Source organism: Lolium perenne, chromosome 7, assembly GCF_019359855.2.
Source record: "Lolium perenne isolate Kyuss_39 chromosome 7, Kyuss_2.0, whole genome shotgun sequence".
Classification (NCBI taxonomy): domain Eukaryota; kingdom Viridiplantae; phylum Streptophyta; class Magnoliopsida; order Poales; family Poaceae; genus Lolium; species Lolium perenne.
In genome coordinates this window covers 307,393,708-307,417,443 of record NC_067250.2, presented here as the reverse complement: position 1 = coordinate 307,417,443, position 23,736 = coordinate 307,393,708, and positions in this window count along the sequence as shown.

Genomic DNA, 23,736 nt, shown 5'->3' with positions numbered 1-23,736 from the left:
TGAAGGTGGACTTTTTAGGCATAGATGCATGCTGGATAGCGGTCTATGTACTTTGTCGTAATGCCAAATTAAATCTCACACTACTCATCATAACATGTATGTGCATTGTTATGCTCTCTTTATTTGTCAATTGCCCAACTGTAATTTGTTCACCCAACATGCTTATTCTTATCGGAGAGACACCACTAGTGAACTGTGGACCCCGGTCCATTCTTTTACATCAAATACAATCTACTGCAATACTCGTTTTACTGTTCTTTGCAAACAATCATCTTCCACACTATACATCTAATCCTTTGTTACAGCAAGCCGGTGAGATTGACAATCTCACTGTTAAGTTGGGGCGAAGTACTTGGATTGTGTTGTGCAGGTTCCACGTTGGCGCCGGAATCCCCGGTGTTGCGCCGCACTACACTCCGTCACCAACTACCTTCAATGTCCTTCTTGGCTCCTACTGGTTCGATAAACCTTGTTTTCTTACTGAGGGAAAACTTGCTGCTGTACACATCATACCTTCCTCTTGGGGTTTCCAACGGACGAGTGCTTTACCGTCACAAGGAAGCTACTACGCCCACGTCAACTGTACGCTAGCAAAGGCTTAGGCTAGCAAGGTTGTTTGAAGCAAACTCATGTATGAACCGGTACAGCAAAACTTACATAAGACCATATTGCAAGCATTATAAGACTCTACACTGTCTTCCTTTTTGTTCAAACCCTCACCAGAAATTATCTAGACTTAGAGAGACCAATCATGCAAACCAGATTTTAACAAGCTCTACAATATTTCTTCACTAATAGGTGCAAAGTACATGATGCAAGAGCTTAAACATGATCTATATGAGCACAACAATTGCCAACTATCAAATTATTCAAGACATTATACCAATGTAGCATTTTCTGTTTCCAACCATATAACAATTAACGAAGTAGTTTCAACCTTCGCCATGAACATTAAGAGTAAAGCTAAGAACACATGTGTTCATATGCAACAGCGGACCGTGTCTCTCTCCCACACAATGAATGCTAGGATCTGATTTTATTCAAACAAAAAAAACATAAAGACGCTCCACGTAAAGCACATAAGATGTGACGGAATAAAAAAAATAGTTTCACTAGAGGTGACCTGATAATGTTGACGATGAAGAAGGGGATGCCTTGGGCATCCCCAAGCTTAGATGCTTGAGTCTTCTTGAAATATGCAGGGATGAACCACGGGGGCATCCCCAAGCTTAGAGCTTTCACTCTCCTTGATCATATTGTATCATCCTCCTCTCTTGATCCTTGAAAACTTCCTTCACACCAAACTCAAAACAAACTCATTAGAGTGTTAGTGCATATTCAAAAATTCACATGTTCATAGGTGAAATAATAATTCTTAACCCTTATGGACATTGCACAAAGCTACTGAAAGTTGATGGAACAAAGAAATCCATCAAACAAAGCAAAACAGGCAATGCGAAATAAAAGGCAGAATCTGTCAAAACAGAACAGTACGTAAAGACGAATTTTTCTGGGGCACTAAACTTGCTCAGATGAAAATGCTCAAATTGAATGAAAGTTGCGTACATATCTGAGGATCACACACGTAAATTGGCAGATTTTTCTGAATTACCTACAAACGGGGCTACTCAATTTCGTGACAGTAAGAATTCTGTTTCTGCGCAGTAATCCAAATCTAGTATGAACTTTACTATCAAAGACTTTACTTGGCACAACAATGCAATAAAATAAATATAAGGAGAGGTTGCTACAGTAGTAACAACTTTCAAGACTCAAATATAAAACAAAAGTGCAGAAGTAAAATCATGGGTTGTCTCCCATAAGCGCTTTTCTTTAACGCCTTTCAGCTAGGCGCAGAAAGTGTGAATCAAGTATTATCAAGAGATGAAACAGCAACATCATAATATGTTCTAATAATAGAATCAAAAGGTAACTTCATTCTCTTTCTAGGGAAGTGTTCCATACCTTTCTTGAGAGGAAATTGATATTTAATATTACCTTCCTTCATATCAATAATAGGACCAACAGTTCGAAGAAAAGGTCTTCCCAAAATAATGGGAGAAGATGCATTGCATTCAATATCCAAGACAACAAAATCAACGGGGACAAGGTTGTTGTTAATCATAATGCGAACATTATCAATCCTCCCCAAAGGTTTCTTCATAGAATTATCAGCAAGATTAACATCCAAATAACAATTTTTCAATGGTGGCAAGTCAAGCATATTATAGATTTTCTTAGGCATAACAGAAATACTTGCACCAAGATCACATAAAGCATTACAATCAAAATCATTGACCTTCATCTTAATGATGGGCTCCCAACCATCTTCCAACTTCCTAGGAATAGAAGTTTCAAGTTTTAATTTATCTTCTCTAGCTTTAATGAGAGCATTTGTAATATGTTTTGTAAAGGCCAAATTTATAGCACTAGCATTGGGAATTTTAGCATGTTTTTGTTAGAACTTTATAACTTCAGAGATGTGACAATCATCAAAATCTAAACCATTATGGTCTACAGCAATGGGATCATTGTCCCCAATATTTTGAAAAATTTCAGCAGTTTTATCACAAGCAGTTTCAGCAGTTTTAGCAGTTTCAGGCAGTTTTGCACGTTTTGCATTAGGAGTAGAAACATTGCCAACACCAATTATTTTACCATCTATAGTAGGAGGTTTAGCAACATGTGAAGCATCAACATTACCAGTGGTGGTAATAGTCCAAACTTTAGCTACATTATTTTCTTTAGCATTTTCTTCTTTTCCCCACCTAGCACGCAATTCAGTCATCAATCTAATATTTTCATTAATTCGAACTTGGATGGCGTTTGCTGTAGCAAATGACTAAATATATTTATTTTCATTAGGCATAACTTTCAATTTCAAAAGATCAACATCAGCAGCAAGACTATCAACTTTAGAAGCAAGAATATCAATTTTACCAAGCTTTTCTTCAACAGATTTATTAAAAGCGGTTTGTGTACTAATAAATTCTTTAAGCATGGCTTAAAGACCAGAGGGTACATTCCTACTATTGTTGTAAGAATTCCCATAAGAATTACCATAACCATTACTATTATGAGAAGGATATGGCCTATAGTTGTTACTAGAATTATTCCGATAAGCATTGTTGTTGAAATTATTATTTTTAATGAAGTTCACACCAACATGTTCTTCTTGGGCAACCAATGAAGCTAACGGAACATTATTATGATCAATATTAGATCTACCATTCACAAGCATAGACATTATAGCATCAATCTTATCACTCAAGGAGGAGGTTTCTTCAACAGAATTTACCTTCTTACCTTGTGGAGCTCTTTCCGTGTGCTATTCAGAGTAATTAATAATCATATCATCAAGAAGCTTTGTTGTGGCGCCTAGAGTGATGGACATAAAAGTACCTCCAACAGCTCAATCCAATAGGTTCCGCGAAGAAAAATTTAATCCTGCATAGAAGGTTTGGATGATCATCCAAGTAGTCAGTCCATGGGTAGGGCAATTTTTAACCAAAGATTTCATTCTTTCCCATGCTTGGGCAGCATGCTCATTATCCAATTGCTTAAAATTCATTATGCTACTTCTCAAAGATATAATTTTAGCAGGAGGATAATATCTACCAATGAAAGCATCCTTACATTTAGTCCATGAATCAATACTATTCTTAGGCAAAGATAGCAACCAATCTTTAGCTCTTCCTCTTAAAGAGAAAGGAAACAATTTTAATTTTATAATGTCACCATCTACATCCTTATACTTTTGCATTTCACATAGTTCAACAAAATTATTAAGGTGGGCAGCAGCATCATCAGAACTAACACCAGAAAATTGCTCTCTCATAACAAGATTCAGTAAAGCAGGTTTAATTTCAAAAAATTCTGTTGTAGTAGCAGGTGGAGCAATAGGTGTGCATAAGAAATCATTATTATTTGTGCTAGTGAAGTCACACAACCTAGTATTTTCAGGAGTACCCATTTTAGCAATAGTAAATAAAGCAAACTAGATAAAGTAAATGCAAGTAACTAATTTTTTTTGTGTTTTTAATATGGAGAACGCAAACAAGATAGTAAATAAAGTAAAGCAAGTAACTAATTTTTTGTATTTTGATATAAGAAAGAAAACAAAGTAGTAAATAAAATAAAGTAAAGAAAGACAAAAACAAAGTAAAGAGATTGGAAGTGGGAGACTCCCCTTGCAGCGTGTCTTGATCTTCCCGGTAACGGCGCCAGAAAAAGAGCTTGATAACGCGTAAAGCACACGTCCGTTGGGAACCCCAAGAGGAAGGTGTGATGCGTACAGCAGCAAGTTTTCCCTCAGTAAGAAACCAAGGTTATCGAACCAGTAGGAGTCAAGAAGCACGTTGAAGGTTGTTGGTGGCGGAGTGTAGTGCGGCGCAACACCAGGGATTCCGGCGCCAACGTGGAACCTGCACAACACAATCCAAATACTTTGCCCCAACTTAACAGTGAGGTTGTCAATCTCACCGGCTTGCTGTAACAAAGGATTAAATGTATAGTGTGGAAGATGATGTTTGCAAAGAACAGTAAAGAACAATGTTTGCAGTAGATTGTATTCGATGTAAAAGAATTGGACCGGGGTCTACAGTTCACTAGTGGTGTCTCCCCAATAAGAAATAGCATGTTGGGTGAACAAATTACAGTTGGGTAATTGACAAATAAAGAGGGCATGACAATGCACATACATATCATGATGAGTAGTGTGAAATTCAATTGGGCATTACGACAAAGTACATAGACCGCTATCCAGCATGCATCTATGCCTAAAAAGTCCACCTTCGGGTTAGCATCCGTACCCCTTCCAGTATTAAGTTGCAAACAACAAACAATTGCATTAAGTATGGTGCGTAATGTAATCAACACAAATATCCTTAGACAAAGCATCCAATAGGTTAGTGCCGGAAAAAGCATAAATATGACATAAAGTGTGTATAAAACATGTGAGTATCATCATAAAAGTAGCATGGAACATAAGAAATTATAGATACGTTTGAGACGTATCAACAATCACCAAACAACACTTAAGTAGTCTTAATTTGCCTTAATGGCTCACACAAAAAGATCTAGCATCACTACTTAACATTTATTAAAAATTATGCAAGGGTTTCCTTATTTATTATTAGGAAAATAATTTCCTCTCATTGAAAATTGGAATTAGGGTTTCTATTTGGTTCTTTGGAGAAATAATTTCCTCTCATTGAATCTTCTTAAGATTTAATCTTCTCAAACAACAAGGTATGATCACATGTTGACCAAGGTCAACACTTCACACTTATTATTTGAGAAACATGATTTTAATGAGATTCATCATCTCATGTGATTTAAATAACATTTGTAATTTAAATACTATTTTGATTTAAATTCCACAATTGAGCAAATATGAGACCATGCACTAGAGGTCATCACATTACTTCATAACACTTGAGAAAATGATTTAAATGAGGTGCTACACCTCATAGATTTAAATTCCTAAAGTTTGAAATGGCTTAAATGGGCTAGTTATTGACTACATAGCCAATATTTTGCTTCTAGCCCCTGATCATGTACAGTGCTGATATGATATTTTTGCATAGTAAATTAGAGTTGGTGAAATGTGAATTATAGCAATTGGATTCACTTCGAAATTCAAATTGGTTGATTTTTAAGATTTATTTGAATACTGAAAAGTCTATGTTTTGTTATATTTGCTATACAAAATCTACAAAAGCTATGAGGTTGCATCCAGTGGGATTAGATAGATCAATTCATAAGCTTTCCAGAACATTTTGATTTGCTAAAATTGGACTCGTAGATTTGAAACTATTCAATTTATAGCAAAGCATCAGTATTGAAATCAAACTGAAATGAATTAAATCAAAAGTGGACTAATGGGCTAGGCGGGAAACTACTGGGCCGAATTGATTTGAAAAGGTGAAGGGGCCAGCCCATCAGTGTTTAAAACGCCACGGGCCAGCTGACAGGTGGGGTACAGGCGTCAGTCACCCTTTAAAGCCGAATCGGTACAGAGAAAAGGTGGCCGCACGATTATAACAAAGATCAACGGCTCACGCTCGTCTCCTTCCTCGACGGGGAGCAAACCCTGGGCGCGGTAGAGGGGTTGCGATGGAGGGCTTACCGGCGTCCAGCGGGGTCGGCGAGGCGGGCGATCGGCGTTGGAGATGACGGCGGTTCGATGGAGGGTCGCAGGAGGGGCTGAGGTGGTCGCAATCAACGACGTCGTCGAGCTACCATCGCGGCAGACTCCGGCGAAATTGGGACTGGCTACTGCACCATGTGGACGGGCGAGAGTTCGAGGAGATCGAGGGAAGGGAGGGGAGCAAGTTTGTTGTGGAGAATGAGGGCTGAAATGGCCTCTATTTATAGCAGCGCTATGTGGCCATGGGGTGCTGCAAGGTCGACGGTGGCGACGGCGTTCGAGGGCGTGAAGGGGCAAGGTAGGGGGCGCGCTAGGTAGCTGCGATCATGGCGAGCACGACGCGCGTGAAGGGACAGCGAGGGGAGGACGAGAGCGTGCTGGCATCGTTGCTGTCCTAGCAGTACCGTGGCGGCAGAATCCGATCATGGCAACGGCGACGGTTCCTCCGCAAGCTAGCGAGTGTGTCTACGGGGTAGAGGAGATGGTGGCGACGCTCGATGCAGAAGTAGGCGTGCAGGGGTGGGCTGAGGCGATGGCACACGCGCGTGCTCTGGCGCGTCCAGGACGTGCCCGTGCGCGCTCACCGCGTGCCTGGCATTGTTCTAGCGTGTCTGGGCGCGAGGTATTCCGGCCAATGCCGTGCAAGCTTTGAGCAAGGAAGGATACGGGAGTGCTTAGGAGAGTGCAGGCCAGCTTGTTGATACGTCTCAAACGTATCTATAATTTATTATGTTCCATGCTACTTTTATGATGATACTCACATGTTTTATACACAATATATGTTGTTATTATGCATTTTCCGGCACTAACCTATTAACGAGATGCCGAAGAGCCAGTTGCTGTTTTCTGCTGTTTTTGGTTTCAGAAATCCTAGTAAGGAAATATTCTCGGAATTGGACGAAATCAACGCCCAGGATCCTATTTTTCCATGAAGCTTCCAGAAGTCCGGGGGAGATACGAAGTGGGGCGACGAGGCGACGCCACACTAGGGCGGCGCGGCCCAGGCCCTGGCCGCGTGTGTGGGCCCCTCGCGTCGCCCCTAAACCTACCTCTTCCGCCTACTTAAGCCTTCGTCGATAATAGTTCCAGCACCGAGAGCCACGATACGGAAAACCTTCCAGAGACGCCGCCGCCGCCAATCCCATCTCGGGGGATTCAGGAGATCGCCTCCGGCACCCTGCCGAAGAGGGAATCATCTCCCGGAGGTCTCTTCACCGCCATGGTCGCCTCCGGATTGATGTGTGAGTAGTTCACCCCTAGACTATGGGTCCATAGCAGTAGCTAGATGGTCGTCTTCTCCTAATTGTGCTATCATTGTTGGATCTTGTGAGCTGCCTAACATGATCAAGATCATCTATCTGTAATGCTACATGTTGCGTTTGTTGGGATCCAATGAATATGGAATACTATGGTATGTTGATTATCAATCTATCATCTATGTGTTGTTTATGATCTTGCATGCTCTCCGTTGCTAGTAGAGGCTCTGGCCAAGTCGTTACTTGTAACTCCAAGAGGGAGTAATTATGCTCGATAGTGGGTTCATGCCTCCATTAAATCTGGGGGAGTGACAACAACCTCTAAGGTTGTGGATGTGCTGTTGCCACTAGGGATAAAACATCAATGCTATATCTAAGGATGTATTTGTTGATTACATTACGCACCATACTTAATGCAATTGTCTGTTGTTTGCAACTTAATACTGGAGGGGGTTCGGATGATAACCTGAAGGTGGACTTTTTAGGCATAGATGCATGCTGGATAGCGGTCTATGTACTTTGTCGTGATGCCCAATTAAATATCACACTACTCATCATAACATGTATGTGCATTGTTATGCTCTCTTTATTTGTCAATTGCCCAACTGTAATTTGTTCACCCAACATGCTATTTATCTTATGGGAGAGACACCACTAGTGAACTGTGGACCCCGGTCCATTCTTTTACATCAAATACAATCTACTGCAATACTTGTTCTACTGTTCTCTGCAAACAATCATCATCCACACTATACATCTAATCCTTTGTTACAGCAAGCCGGTGAGATTGACAACCTCACTGTCACGTTGGGGCAAAGTAATTTGGTTGTGTTGTGCAGGTTCCACGTTGGCGCCGGAATCCCTGGTGTTGCGCCGCACTGCACTCCACCGCCATCAACCTTCAACGTATTTCTTGGCTCCTACTGGTTCGATAAACCTTGGTTTCTTACTGAGGGAAACTCACTGCTGTACGCATCACACCTTCCTCTTGGGGTTCCCAACGGACGCGTGTTGAACGGAAAGACATACGTCAACCACGCGCAGCAAGTAGATTTTCTGGCGCCGTTGCCGGGGAGATCAAGACACGCTGCAAGGGGAGTCTCCCACTTCCAATCTCTTTACTTTGTTTTTGTCTTGCTTTACTTTATTTTATTTACTGCTTTGTTTGCTTTCTTATATCAAAATACAAAAAAATTAGTTACTTGCTTTACTTTATTTACTATCTTGTTTGCCCTCTCCATATTAGAAACACAAAAAAATTAGTTACTTGCATTTACTTTACTTATTTCATCATGTTTCCTCCTAAGTTTATTCTTAAAGATGTACCGGTAGGCCGAGGGTCTATCCTTGGGAAAGATAATATAGAAGATTTTTTCACTCATATTAGTATGGTTGAAGATTTTGAAGATAGACACTTGGTAGAACTTGCTCCTACTTATGAAATTGTTGTTGCTTCTTTAGTACACGCATTAGAAGCTAGATTTGTTAATCTCAATCCCGTGATTCAACATATGTTCCTTACACTCAGTGATATGGAAGAAGGAGAAAAGAAAGATTTTGTATTAGAAACCCTTCTCAAAGAATTTGGGGGTATTGCAAGAGAAGCTAGAAAAGTTTTTATTAAATATAATATGCTTGGCTCTTATACCAACTTTGCTAGTATCCTTGAAAAGATGGAAAAAGATAGACAAAATTACACTAATCAAGTTAATTATGAGGGGGATATTAAAACATCAATACCTTGTAAGCTCTTAGGGATGTGCGAGGCACTAGAAAATAACTATGCTTGGCTTGTTCCCGAAAATTTGTTTGATGAGAATAGCAAGCCTAAGAATAATGAAAAGGGAGCCTCTGAAACTTACATAGATAAGATACAATGCATAGTTGAGAAAACCCCGAACCCCGCTGTTGATGCTTCATCTCTTGATAATACTTGATACACACTTTCTGCGCCTAGCTGAAAGGCGTTAAAGAAAAGCGCTTATGGGAGACAACCAATTATTTTACTACAGCACTTTTATTTTATATTTGAGTCTTGGAAGTTGTTATTACTGTAGCAACCTCTCCTTATCTTTAGTTTTATTGCATTGTTGTGTCAAGTAAAGTCTTTAATGATAAAGTTCATACTAGATTTGGATTACTGCACAGAAACAGTTTTCTTGCTGTTACGAAATTGAGTCACTACGTCTGTAGGAAATTCAGAAAAATATGTCAATTTACGTGCGTTATCCTCAGATATGTACGCAACTTTCATTAGTTTTGAGTTTTCTCATTTGAGCAAGTCTGGTTCCCCAGAAAAATTCGCCTTTACAGACTGTTCTGTTTTGACAGATTCTGCCTTTTATTTCACATTGCCTGTTTTGCTATGTTAGATGGATTTCTTTGTTCCATTAACTTTCAGTAGCTTTGTGCAATGTCCAGAAGTGTTAAGAATGATCATGTCACCTCTGAACATGTGAATTTTTGATTATGCACTAACCCTCTAATGAGTTTGTTTCGAGTTTGGTGTGGAGGAAGTTTTCAAGGATCAAGAGAGGAGGATGATACAATATGATCAAGGAGAGTGAAAGATCTAAGCTTGGGAATGCCCCGGTGGTTCATCCCTGCATATTTCAAGAAGACTCAAGCGTCTAAGCTTGGGGATGCCCAAGGCATCCCCTTCTTCATCGACAACATTATCAGGTTCCTCTAGTGAAACTATATTTTTATTCCATCACATCTTATGTGCTTTACTTGGAGCATCTGTATGTTTTTGTTTTTTGTTTTGTTTGAATAAAGTTGGATCCTAGCATTCATTGTGTGGGAGAGAGATACGCTCCGCTGTTGCATATGGACAAATATGTCCTTAGGCTTTACTCATAATATTCATGGCGAAGGTTGAATTGCTTCGTTAAAATTGTTATATGGTTGAAAACGGGAAATGCTACATGTGGTAATTGGTATAATATCTTGAATAATATGATACTTGGCAATTGTTGTGCTCATGTTTAAGCTCTTGCATCATATATCTTGCACCTATTAGTGAAGAAATACATAGAGCTTGCTAAAATTTGGTTTGCACAATTGGTCTCTCTAAGGTCTAGATATTTTCTAGTAAGGGTCGAACAACAAGGAAGACGGTATAGAGTCTTATAATGATTTCAATATGTCTTTTATGTGAGTTTTGCTGTACCGGTTCATGCTTGTGTTTGCTTTAAACAATCTTGCTAGCCTAAACCTTGTATCGAGAGGGAATACTTCTCATGCATCCAAAATCCTTGAGCCAAACACTATGCCACTTGTGTCCACCATACCTACCTACTATGGTATTTCTCCGCCATTCCAAAGTAAATTGCTTGAGTGCTACCTTTAAAAATTTCTATTCTTTATCTTTGCAATATATAGCTCATGGGACAAATAGCTTAAAAAACTATTGTGGTATTGAATATGTACTTATGCATCTTATCTCTTATAAGTTGCTTGTTGAGCGATAACCATGTTCTTGGGGACGCCATCAACTATTTCTTTGTTGAATATCATGTGAGTTGCTATGCATGTTCGTCTTGTCTGAAGTAAGGGTGATTTATCATGATCAAATGGTTTGAGTATGCATATTGTTAGAGAAGAACATTGGGCCACTAACTAAAGCCATGATCCATGGTGGAAGTTTCAGTTTGGACAACAAACCTCAATCTCTTATGAGAATTTTATCTGTTGTTGAATGCTTATGCATTAAAGAGGAGTCCATTATCTGTTGTCTATGTTGTCCCGGTATGGATGTCTAAGTTGAGAATAATCAAAAGCGAGAAATCCAATGCGAGCTTTCTCCTTAGACCTTTGTACAGGCGGCATAGAGGTACCCCTTTGTGACACTTGGTTGAAACATATGCTATGCTATGATAATCCATGTAAATCCAAGCTAATTAGGACGAGGTGCGGGCACTATTGGTATACTATGCATGAGGCTTGCAACTTGTAGGATATAATTTACATAACACATATGCTTTATTACTACCGTTGATAAAATTGTTTCTTGTTTTCAAAATAAAAGCTCTAGCACAAATATAGCAATCCATGCTTCCCTCTGCGAAGGGCCTTTCTTCTACTTTTATTGTTGAGTCAGTTTACCCATTTCCTTCTATCTCAAGAAGCAAACACTTGTGTTAACTGTGCATTGACTCCAACATACTTGCATATTGCACTTGTTATATTACTTTGTGCTGACAATATCCATGAGATATACATGTTACAAGTTGAAATCAACCGCTGAAACTTAATCTTCCTTTGTGTTGCTTCAATGCCTTTACTGTAAATTTATTGCTTTATGAGTTAACTCTTATGCAAGACTTATTGATGCTTGTCTTGAAAGTACTATTCATGAAAAGTCTTTGCTATATGATTCAATTGTTTATTCATTGTATTTACCATTGCTTCGAATCGCTGCATTCATTACATGTGCTTACAATAGTATTGATCAAGATTATGATAGCATGTCACTTAAGAAATTATCTTTGTTATCGTTTACCTACTCGGGACGAGTAGGAACTAAGCTTGGGGATGCTTGATACGTCTCAAACGTATCTATAATTTCTTATGTTCCATGCTACTTTTATGATAATACTCACATGTTTTATACACATTATATGTCGTTATTATGCATTTTCCAGCACTAACCTATTAACGAGATGCCGAAGAGCCAGTTGCTGTTTTCTTCTATTTTTGGTTTCAGAAATCCTAGTAAGGAAATATTCTCGGAATTGGACGAAATCAACACCCAGGATCCTATTTTTCCACGAAGCTTCCAGAAGTCCGGGGGAGTTACAAAGTGGGGCGACGAGGCGACGCCACACTAGGGCGGCGCGGCCCAGGCCCTGGCCGCGCCGGCCTGTTGTGTGGGCCCCTCGCGTCGCCCCTAAACCTACCTCTTCTGCATACTTAATCCTTCGTCGATAATAGTTCCAGCACCGAGAGCCACGATACGGAAAACCTTCCAGAGACGCCGCCGCCGCCAATCCCATCTCGGGGGATTCAGGAGATCGCCTCCGGCACCCTGCCGGAGAGGGGAATCATCTCCCGGAGGACTCTTCACCGCCATGGTCGCCTCCGGATTGATGTGTGAGTAGTTCACCCCTGGACTATGGGTCCATAGCAGTAGCTAGATGGTCGTCTTCTCCTAATTGTGCTATCATTGTTGGATCTTGTGAGCTGCCTAACATGATCAAGATCATCTATCTGTAATGCTACATGTTGCGTTTGTTGGGATCCGATGAATATGGAATACTATGCTATGTTGATTATCAATCTATCATCTATGTGTTGTTTATGATCTTGCATGCTCTCCGTTGCTAGTAGAGGCTCTGGCCAAGTTGTTACTTGTAACTCCAAGAGGGAGTAATTATGCTCGATAGTGGGTTCATGCCTCCATTAATTCTGGGGGAGTGACAACAACCTCTAAGGTTGTGGATGTGTTGTTGCCACTAGGGATAAACAATCAATGCTATATCTAAGGATGTATTTGTTGATTACATTACGCACCATACTTAATGCAATTGTTTGTTGTTTGCAACTTAATACTGGAGGGGGTTCGGATGATAACCTGAAGGTGGACTTTTTAGGCATAGATGCATGCTGGATAGCGGTCTATGTACTTTGTCGTAATGCCCAATTAAATCTCACACTACTCATCATAACATGTATGTGTATTGTTATGCTCTCTTTATTTGTCAATTGCCCAACTGTAATTTGTTCACCCAACATGCTATTTATCTTATGGGAGAGACACCACTAGTGAACTGTGGACCCCGGTCCATTCTTTTACATCAAATACAATCTACTGCAATACTTGTTCTACTGTTCTCTGCAAACAATCATCATCCACACTATACATCTAATCCTTTGTTACAGCAAGCCGGTGAGATTGAAAACCTCACTGTCACGTTGGGGCAAAGTAATTTGGTTGTGTTGTGCAGGTTCCACGTTGGCGCCGGAATCACTGGTGTTGCGCCGCACTACACTCCGCCGCCATCAACCTTCAACGTGCTTCTTGGCTCCTACTGGTTCGATAAACCTTGGTTTCTTACTGAGGAAAACTCACTGCTGTACGCATCACACCTTCCTCTTGGGGTTCCCAACGGACGCGTGTTGAACGGAAAGACATACGTCAACCACGCGCAGCACTTGTTGACAAGGTTGAAGTGGCCAGAGATGAGTGGAGAGGAGGAGTGCATGAGGGTCGGCAGGGTACACGGCATGGATGAATGCTTGATCATTGCTTCACTTTTATCAGGGCAAATGGGTTGGGTTTGATGCAGAGGAGTTACCAGACTGTGATGATCACAATTAGAAAGTGGTGGAGGCTAAAAACCAGAGGGTAAATAGAGGTATCACATTTGCCAAATATTGCCTGCAAGGTGTTTGAAGAAATGGCCGCATGAAGGTTTTTGTCAAATTTTGGAAATCTTTTTGGTGGAGTTCATTCATATATTCAGAGAGGTATAATGGTGGTGGTGGTGGTCAATTTGGTGAAGGTTTGTGAAATTTCAAATTTGGGGTTCATCTTCTCTTTGTTTCAAAGTCCTCACTTGGCATCTCTATTCTGGTCAACCTGGTCAAAGTCAGCATTGGTGGTCAACAGCAAAGTGGTTCACCTTGGCATGGTCTTGGATGAGGTGGCAAGAGTTGGTCAAGGTTGGTTTAGGAAAAGTCAAAACCAGGGGTGCAAAGTGGTGAGGATATTATAAAATGGTCACATGACCATTATCATATGTAAGTTGGAATTTGCATTTTTCTTTGATTTGATTCTGGTTTCTTTGATGCAAAAGGGTTTGTTTTTGACCTATAAGTATTTCACAACCAAGAGAGCAAGCAATGGTGGCCTTGGTTGAAGATTTGCAAAGTTGGCCAAAGTGTATGTGAGTGAAAATGGAATTTTCTCACCATTTGATTTCTCTCTATTTCATTTGACTTTTCTTGACTCAAATGTGATTCTTATTGGTTTAGGAACATTTCCAAACCATTGAAACCATTCCAAAAGGTCTAGCTCAAAGATTTGCAAAAATGGCCATAAACACATAAGAGGTGAAATTCCAATCTTCCGTAATTTCTTATTTTCCTTTTCTTGCTTTACTTGGGCATGGTCTAGGGTCCATTTGGTGTGAGATTAGGGTTAGAGATGGTTTCACACCATTTGGTCAAGGTAGGAGTGCATAGGACAAGATTTGATAAAATGGCTATGTGTCACATATGCCTTTATGCATATGTTAGATTTGATTTTTAATTTGACTTGGCTTGACCCAATTGATGTTGTTGAAGGTTGAAATGGTATAGAGGAGTGATCCAACCATTCACCACAAGCCTTAGGGTCAAGATCCTCAAATTCATAAATTTGCCTTTTTACTCTCATATGCCTCTATGGCATTTTTATTTTCTTTTTAAAAGACTTGGTTTTCACTTGGATTTGATTGGTTGAGCACTAGGTAGGGTTGATTGAATGTTTTCAAAACATCTACACAAAGTAGAAAGGTCTAAGTAAAGTTTCACAAAAATAGTCATAGGCACATAGGACATTTTCTTATTTCATTTCTTTTTATTTTGTTTTAACTTAAGTGATGAAAAGAGGGGTGAGGTTTAGGGTTTAAGATCATTTCAAAATACTATAACAAGCAATCATGGCAATAGCACAAGAATTAAGCAAGATCACTATGTATCAAACTTAATTTAATAAAAGTTTTTGTTGGTCCCAAAATTTGGAAAAAGGGGAAATTCATTGTCTTGAATTTTTTTTTGGGATGTTACAAACCCTTCCCCCTTAAACAAATCTCGTCCCGAGATTTAAGAAAAGTTAGGTTCCTAAGAGAGATTGAGAAATTGGTTTAATAGGAAAACCTACTTGGCATGGTCTGGGGTGCTTCCTGAGCTTCATTGGCAGTCATGTGGTAGAGGCGGCCACTGTTGTTGTTCTGGTTCCTTCTACCTGCGAAGCGACGTTGTTGCTGGGCAGGTGCAGCAGTATTGGGGGCAGTTTTGGCAAGTTTCTTGGGGCATTCATTGGAGTAGTGGCCTACAGTGCCACATTCATAGCAGGTGATTGTTGCCTTGTCCTTTGGGGTGATGGGGGTAGCATTGCTCCCAGTCCTTGGGGCAGTATTGGTGCGGTTGTTGTTCCCATTGTTGTTGTTGTTGTTGTTGTGGTTGTGGTTGTGGTTGTTGTGATGGTTGTTGTTGTTGTTACCTCCGGGCTCCGGGGGTCCTCCGTTGTTGTTGGTGTAGTTGGGGCGATAACTCTGAGCAGTTGGCTTGTTGTGTCTTGGGGTGAATCCTCCAGAGGAGTTGTTGCGGTACTTCTGGGTATGGTGGGGTCCATTCTGGTTCATCATTCTGCGCTTACGGTTCTCATTGGCCTGATGCAGTTTTCCTTCCATCTGTATGGCTGAGTCCACGAGGGCTTCCAAGTCAGCGAACGGAATGTTCACTAACACCGTTTGCATTTCATCATGCAGTCCATTCAGAAATCTCTCCTTCCTTTTCTCATTGGTGTCGGTCTCATCCGGGGCGTACCTTGACAGAGTGAGAAACCTGTCGCGGTATTCCACCACGGACATCCTTCCTTGTTTGAGTTCGCGGAACTCGTCTCTCATCTTCTTGATCAGTCCTTGGGGCACATGGTATTTGCTAAATTTGGTCTTGAAGTCCTCCCAAGTCATCATATGACCCGCATTCATTGCACGGGCGCTTGTCCACCAGGCTCTTGCAGGTCCTGACAGGTAGTGGGTGGCGAACAGTACTTTTTCTGCGGCTTCAACTCCCGCAACTTCAAGGTTGTTCTCCATTGTCTGGAGCCAGTCATCAGCATCTAGGGGCTCTTCAGTCTTGTTGAACATTGGAGGGTTGGTGTTTTGAAAGTTCTTCAGCTTCGACCCAGGGTGATCGTGGTTTCCATGGCCTTGATTGTTCTGAGCTATCTGTTGCAGTGCAGCTATGTTGGCTTGATGTTCAGCTCTCTCGGCTTCACGGTCTGCCATCATCATCTGCAGCATTTGCATCATTGCATCCTGGTTGGTGCTGCGGGTTGGTGGGGCCATCTGAACATTGAGGTAGATGATAAGATAAGAGGGAAATTTCTATGTTTTGTTTTGGTAATGTTTAAAAAGTTCATAACTTGAAAATTTGAGTAGTTTTGCGGGGGTAAAAACCAACAACACTTTTTCATTCATACCAGGCATCAAACATTACAAAGCTAACACACCGGTGGTTTGAAGAACCATTCATTCGTTCTACGATACAAGGGAATCCTGATACAAACTCACACCTACGATAATGCTTTAGTGGTACTACTCTTCAGGGGGGGGGGGGATTCTTCATCTTCATGGGTAATGTGCTTGGCAAAAGACGAGGGCGTTGTCCAACTCCTTGCGGGTCTTGTACAACATGTAGTCAAGGTATGCGACATAGTGGTTCATCTCCGGGTGCGGGGGCATGTGTCGTTGCCTAATCGACGGTACCCCGGAGGAGGGATCCTCACGAGGGGGAGAAGAAGTAGGGGCCATTGGGCGGAGTGCACACGGGACGGTGGTACGCGAGTTACCCAGCTTCGGAACACCTGCACGATGACAGGGCCTACTGCTGCTTGTCTGGAATTATCTGGGCGCTTTCGCGTTGTTACAATGAGTTGTGGTTGTGCCTCTAGGGCTCCCGGGATCCGGCTTATAAAGGCGCACGGATCTAGGGTTTACATGGAGAGTCCTAGCCGGATTACAGACAGCCTAGCTACGGTACAATATCTTGCCGTGCACGTCACGGATCCGCCTTCCATACACGTCGTACTGGATCCGGGTTCCTCATGGGCCTCCCTGGATCCGGGTCACTCCTAGGTCGGTGCGGATCCGGCCTGCTGATCCTGGGCTGGACTTCTTCCTACATGATCAACAGCAACTGGGCCGCCCGATGGGCCACATGCCTCATCACCGTCTGTGGGCCACCCGGGCTTGCCGGATCTAGGCACTGTCGATGGTACACCCATGAAGTATACCCACAACAGTAGCCCCCAGAGTTCTCCGAGTTTCCCCTGCAATTTCCGCCTTGCTGGTCCATCATGATCTCCGGCAAACGTTGGTAACGCGGAGAAACTTGAAGAGCTCCAACCTTGCATTTTCTTCCTTTTCCAACTTATAGCCGGAAAATGCTCCCATCCCGCGGGACTTCATCCATCGACGTTCCAAAGAACATTTCCGGGTTACTCCCTGCTCGAATCAAAGCCAATCTTATCTTCACAGAGTTACCCGGAGTCTTAAAAGACTCAAACGGCTTCGGAAATCCTTCACCTTTAGGTTATGCTTAACAACGGAAATTCCGTATTTCCCGCGCACAACTTCCTCATTTCCCGCGCTAAATTTTCGCAGATGCAAATCTTCAGCCGGAATTTTCGGGAGTGCATGGTTAAGTTACCTCCACGTCGTTTTACCGCATTTGACCTAAACACGTGTCATCCATCCAACGGCGCGACCGTTCAGTTTCCACCGTTGGATCCGGATCCCGAATCTCCGAGCGCGGCTTATAAATACCCCGCGGCCCGGTAAAAATTCATTCTTTCACCCCCTCTCACCACATCGTCTTCCTCCTCGCTGCGCCGCCCGCCAGATCTTGATTCCGGCGAACGTCGCGCCGGCGAACTTCGCGCGCCGCCGAACCGAGGCTCCCCTCGCACCAAGATTCTCACGTTTGATCGGGAAACTCGCTCCGCCGCCAATTTGTGGTCACGCGGATCAATTTCCTTCAAGTTCGGCGACCTCATCTTCCGCCGGAACTCCGTCGAGCCACCGCGCCATTAGCGGTAAGTACGCCGGACTTGTAGAAGACAACCTAGTGTAGAAGATAGGCTTAGTGATCCGGGTACTCAAACACTTTGTATGGGTGCAGCCGGAAGCATGCCACTCGAATCGTCACTTTGTACTGGTAGCTCTTCGAGTGGCCCGGATCCAAACCAAATAGAGCCCATAAACCCGGATCCCATATCATTCCTGCCACCGTATGTTTCCGACATCAGACTAGCTCAACCTTTTTCCGCATCTTCCAGCACCGCTCCAAGCCGGATCCCTACCCTCCAAGAGCTCCAAGAAGAACTCGAGGGGCAAGCTCGGATGGCAGCGAAGGTGCAGGAGGCGGAAAACAAGAAAGCGTCCAAGGCCCGGATCCGCGAAGGAGAACGGGGTCAATGGTGGCCTTGCGCAACCACCGACGTGGAGCTTAGAGAGCTCCAGAACGAGGGAATGATCTCCTCACACTGGAGTTTCGTTCGTGACTCCGACGCCCCCAAGCCAGAAGCCGGAGAAGTTGTCATGACCAAGGCTTGGGTGGAACGCGGACTTTCACTCCCTTGTTCGGAATTTTTTCTCTCCATCCTCAACACTTACGGGCTCCAGCCCCACAACATTTGCCCAAATTCATACCTTCTCTTGTCCAACTTCGTGACTCTCTGCGAAGGACATCTTGGGATCCGGCCAGATGTCAAGTTGTGGCAATTCTTTTTCCGAGTGAAGAAAGAAACTAAGGACAAAGCAATGGTGAACTGCGGAAGCATGACGTTCATGCTCCGCCCTAATCGCATGTATCCTCCCCATGATTCACACGAGTCCGTCCGGTACTGGAATGCCGGATGGTTCTACGAGAAGAATGCTTCCGTTCCGGGTGTCCACGAAGGCCTCCCCCAATTTGTGAACGAACCTCCAGAAGAACTTGCAAGCTGGAGCTTCGTGCCTCCACTCGCCCTGACCCCAACTTTGGAGAAAGCCGCGCGGAGAATCTCCTGGCTAGTCCACGACGGACTGACCGGAGCCCAGCTCACGCTTAGCTGGTTCTCCCGGAGAATCCAGCCTCTTCGCTACAACGCGCGCCTGATGTGCGCTTATACCGGGGCAGACGATCTTCTCCGGGTTACCCGCCATGATCTTCCGGCTGATTCTCTGAAGAGAAGGATCAAGACGCTGGTGAAGATTCCGAGGGGCCAACAGGTCCCGGAACTTTTCAAGGATATCTACACGAACGATCAATGTCCTCCGGTAAGCTTCGTTCTTTCCGCTACTTCAAACTTCACAAGTTTTTTGATGTTTAACTCTAACTTTTGTTCATTTTCCTTCCAGCTCAATACATTGGCGGAGGACAACTTCCGCACCATCATTCGCGTCCCCGTCACCAGCGACACGGCGGAGGAGGCTCCGGAAGATGATGAGGAGGAAGAGGACCAAGCACCCCGCAAGGCGGCCCCTCGACCTACAAAGCGTCCCCGCGCCAAGGCTTCCGGCTCTGAAGCCGGAGCTATCGGCGAGGCCTCCGCCAAGAAGCCAAAGACGACGAAACCACCTCCGCTTGACTCAAGGAAAGCGGAGCGAGCGCGTCTACGGATGCTCTCGACGGCTGGCCAGGGCACACGCCCCATCATTCCCGGCGCCCCGTAAGTTTCCGAGCATGATGCGATTTCAACTTAGCGAAACTATTTCTTGTCTAAACCCTTTCACTCGTTTGCAGGAATCCGAAAACCGCTGCCACGCGGACCACCAGCCAGGAGCCCATCACGAAGTACATGAAGAAATCTCCGGCTGTTGGTCCCTCTACTCCAGTTCCACCCAGCGCTTCCCACCCAACTCCTCAACCATCGCCTCCTCAGGCTGACCCATCTCCCCCGCCTGCCGAAAACACTCCACCGGAAATAATTCCGGTTAGCAGCGGGCATGCGGAGGAAGAAGATCCCAAGGCCAAAGGCCCTGCCCAAAAAGAGGCGGAAACACAAGGCCAAGGAGATGCGGAAGTCACTTCCGAGAAGGCTGGAGAAGGCGCTGGCGACATAGTCATTTTTCCGAAGAACTTCGGAGATCCGGCGGACACCACTTCCACCCCCAAGGCGTATGCCACCAAGTTTTTTAACAAGCTGACTGAGGCGGAGAAGTGGGAGCTTGAACAAGACCTGCTCAACGCCATGATGAACAACGCCTGGGGGAAGCCGGATTCCAGGACATCGGAAATCCAGGACTTCAAGAAAAACATTGGCCAGTTCTGCGATCAACTTATCTGCAAGCAAAAGGTACTCCCCAGTAGCCCCCAAGCATGTAGGCGGAAACTCCAAAAGTAGTTAGCGCTTAAATGCTTAGAAAGAGATTACTTCCGGGAAAGTTTTTTAGAATGGACCAGTAGCCCCCAAGCATTATGGCGGAAAAGTTCCGGCAATGATGCTTTAAAGGAAACCACTGCGACAGGCGGAATTTTAACTCCTGCGCTGTTTAAATTTTTCAGGAACAGCAGGCGCTGCACTACGAGCTGCACAAGAACATTGCCTTGCAGCGCCGCGTTACTCTGAGTCAGGCGGAAAATATCCGGACCTTGAAGGATGAGAATGCGGAACTGGCTAAACAACTGGCGGACGCCCAAGGTTGGTTTCCGCCTTCTTCGTTATTAACCAAATTTCGACTTCAAATTTGCTGTTAACGTATATTATTATAGGCGCATCCTCCTCCCTTGCAACAGCTTCGACTGAACTTGAGAACCTGCGCTCCTCGTACCAAGAATTGGAGACGAAGCTAAAGGAGGCGGAACTTAAGAGGGAGCAGGCCGAAAAGCAGCTGGCGGAGACAAACTCCGAGCATATCAGGGAGAAGGGCGAGCTGGAGCTGAAAAAGAAAGCTGATAGCGAGACCATCCGGAGGCAGCAAAAAGAGCTCAATGGACTCCGGAAATTTATGGAGACGGCGGAGCACCTCTGGGACTTACTCAATGAGAACATCTTGGGTATGATATCGGACCCTTTGTCAAGATATTTGCTCCGAGTGCTTTTACTTTGCGCTCAATTTGCGTGCTTATATCCTGATGATCTTTTATGCAGAGCCGCTTGGGTACCCGGAACAGCGCCGGAATTTGTTCCCTCGGGATGACCTTCTTCAACTTGCAGGCGATGACTGCAAAGATCTCATCTCCGCCTCCCGCAAGATATGTCATAACTTGAACATCAAGAGGAGCCGCACTTGCGACGTGCGCAAGCTTATTGGCAAGATGGATGTTCTGCCGGAGCTGGTGACAGATCTGCAAGCATCTTCAGCCCGCGGCGCAGCTGCAATGGCCTTGACCATGTGCCTGGCACACACTCCGGGTCTTGATCTTGATGAAGTGACCACGGGCGTTCCTCCGGATGCGGATGTCGGCTTGCTGCTGGATGCAGTGAGTGGCTACGACACCCGTATCGCGCGCAGGATCCGGCACGATGAATTCTACGACAAGGTCGTCCTCGCATCTGACGAGCCCTTGGAAGCGGAACTTCAAAAGGAACTCGAGGCCAAGGCGCGACCTGCGGAATCCGGAGCCCAGTTTACCTGGACCAGCTCCAAGGATGCTCCCCAAGAGGAACCCAAGACCAGCACTGCTGCTTCTGAGGAAAAAGGAAGTGAAGAAGAGGTGTCTTCTCCGGCCGAAGGTGCCAAGGAACAAGATCCAGAGCCGGCCGAAGGTGCCAAGGAACAGGATCCAGAGGGCAAGACTTCTCCGGCCAAGGAACAGGAGTGAAAACTTTATTCCTGCGGGAAAAACAATGCATCATTTTGGCCCCAGCGAGGGTTTGTAATAAGACTTTAAATTCTTAAGTAGCTAGGAACGAAACGATTATGCATGGGGCGGAAAAACTTATCCTGCTATCCGTTAAATATTATGTGCATGTTTCGTTTTATGTCGGAAAGCAAGTGCTGATTTCGTTATTTTCCGGCTTGCCCGCTTGACCTTCCACGAGCCGGAAAACCTTAGCCGGAAACGCTCGCCAGCGCAGCGAAGCCCAGTGGCAGTCCGTCCATAACCGCGGAAACAAGCCCCCAGGCGTAGGTGCCGGAAATCGCTACTAGGAATCCACGAGTTCGCAACAGATAACAACTTAATCAGAAAACTTAAGCTTACGTCCTAAAGGACGATTTTCGAAATCACAACTTTCATACACGCCTAGGCGGAAATATCCAACTCTGCGGTTTTAGTCGGAAAAAACATACACGATCTAAAATGAACAAGAAAGGAGGTAAAAGACTCAAAGAGTGAACCAGAAGCTTTATTTCATTGATCATGTATAACTATTACAGAGTTTAGGACTCGGAAAATATATGCTAAGTGTAGAAAGGACGTAGCTGTGCAATATTCCAGGGGCGATCTGTTTCATCGTAGATGTCATCCGGATCCTCACGCTATGCGTTTCCGGTGCCGATTAGCAGGTCTGTCCCTTAGCTCACGGAAATCAACAAGGTAATACGACCCGTTATGGAGCACTTTGCTAACGACGAAAGGTCCTTCCCATGGAGATTGCAGCTTATGGTCTTTCACCTGTCGAAGGCGGAGGACCAGGTCTCCTGCCATGAAGGAGCGTTTCCGAACTCGACGACTGTGATAACGTCGGAGCTTTTGCTGATAGATGGCGGATCTCTGGTCTGCTAAGTTCCGAGCTTCCTCGATCAGGTCCACAGATAGCTGTCTGGCCTCGTCAGCTGTTTCTTCATTGTAGGCGGAAACTCGCGGTGAGTCGTGGATGATGTCGGAGGGAAGCACGGCGGCGGATCCGTATACCAGGAAAAAAGGGGTAAACCCTGTTGATACGGTTAGGGGTGGTTCGTAAACTCCACAGAACAGCTTCCAACTCGTCAGCCCAAGCTCCGGCTGCTCGTCGCAGCGGTTCTTCGAGGCGCGGCTTAATTCCTGATAATATTAGACCGTTAGCCCTTTCAACCTGACCGTTAGATTGTGGATGAGCCACAGATGCAAGGTCCAGTCGGATCCCCATTGTGTCACAATAGTCCCTTAACTCTCCTTGAGCGAAGTTTGTGCCATTATCTGTGATTATCTTTGTGTGGGATGCCGAATCTCATCACGAGGCTGCAGACGAATTTTAGTGCCGTAGCACCGTCGGCTTTTCTCACCGGCTTAGCCTCGATCCATTTCTTCCCGAACTTGTCAACAGCGACCAGGAGGTACTCAAAACCGCCAGGAGATGATCTTTTTAACTTACCAACCATATCGAGCCCCCAGACCGCAAATGGCCAGGTGATAGGTATGGTCTTCAGCTCTTGGGCTGGAGCGTTTGGTTGAGTAGCGTAGTACTGGCAACCTCGGCAGGTCTTGACTATTTTATCAGCGTCTTCTTTAGCTGTAAGCCAGTAGAAACCTAACCGAAAAGCTTTTGCAACGAGTGATCTGGGAGCGGCGTGATGCCCGCAGTCCCCTGCGTGGATCTCTCTGAGGATTTCAATGCCATCTTGATTGGAGACGCATTTAAGAAATACCCCTGCTGCACTTCGTTTGTAGAGCTGTCCATCAACTATTGTGTAGGTTCTTGCTCGTCTG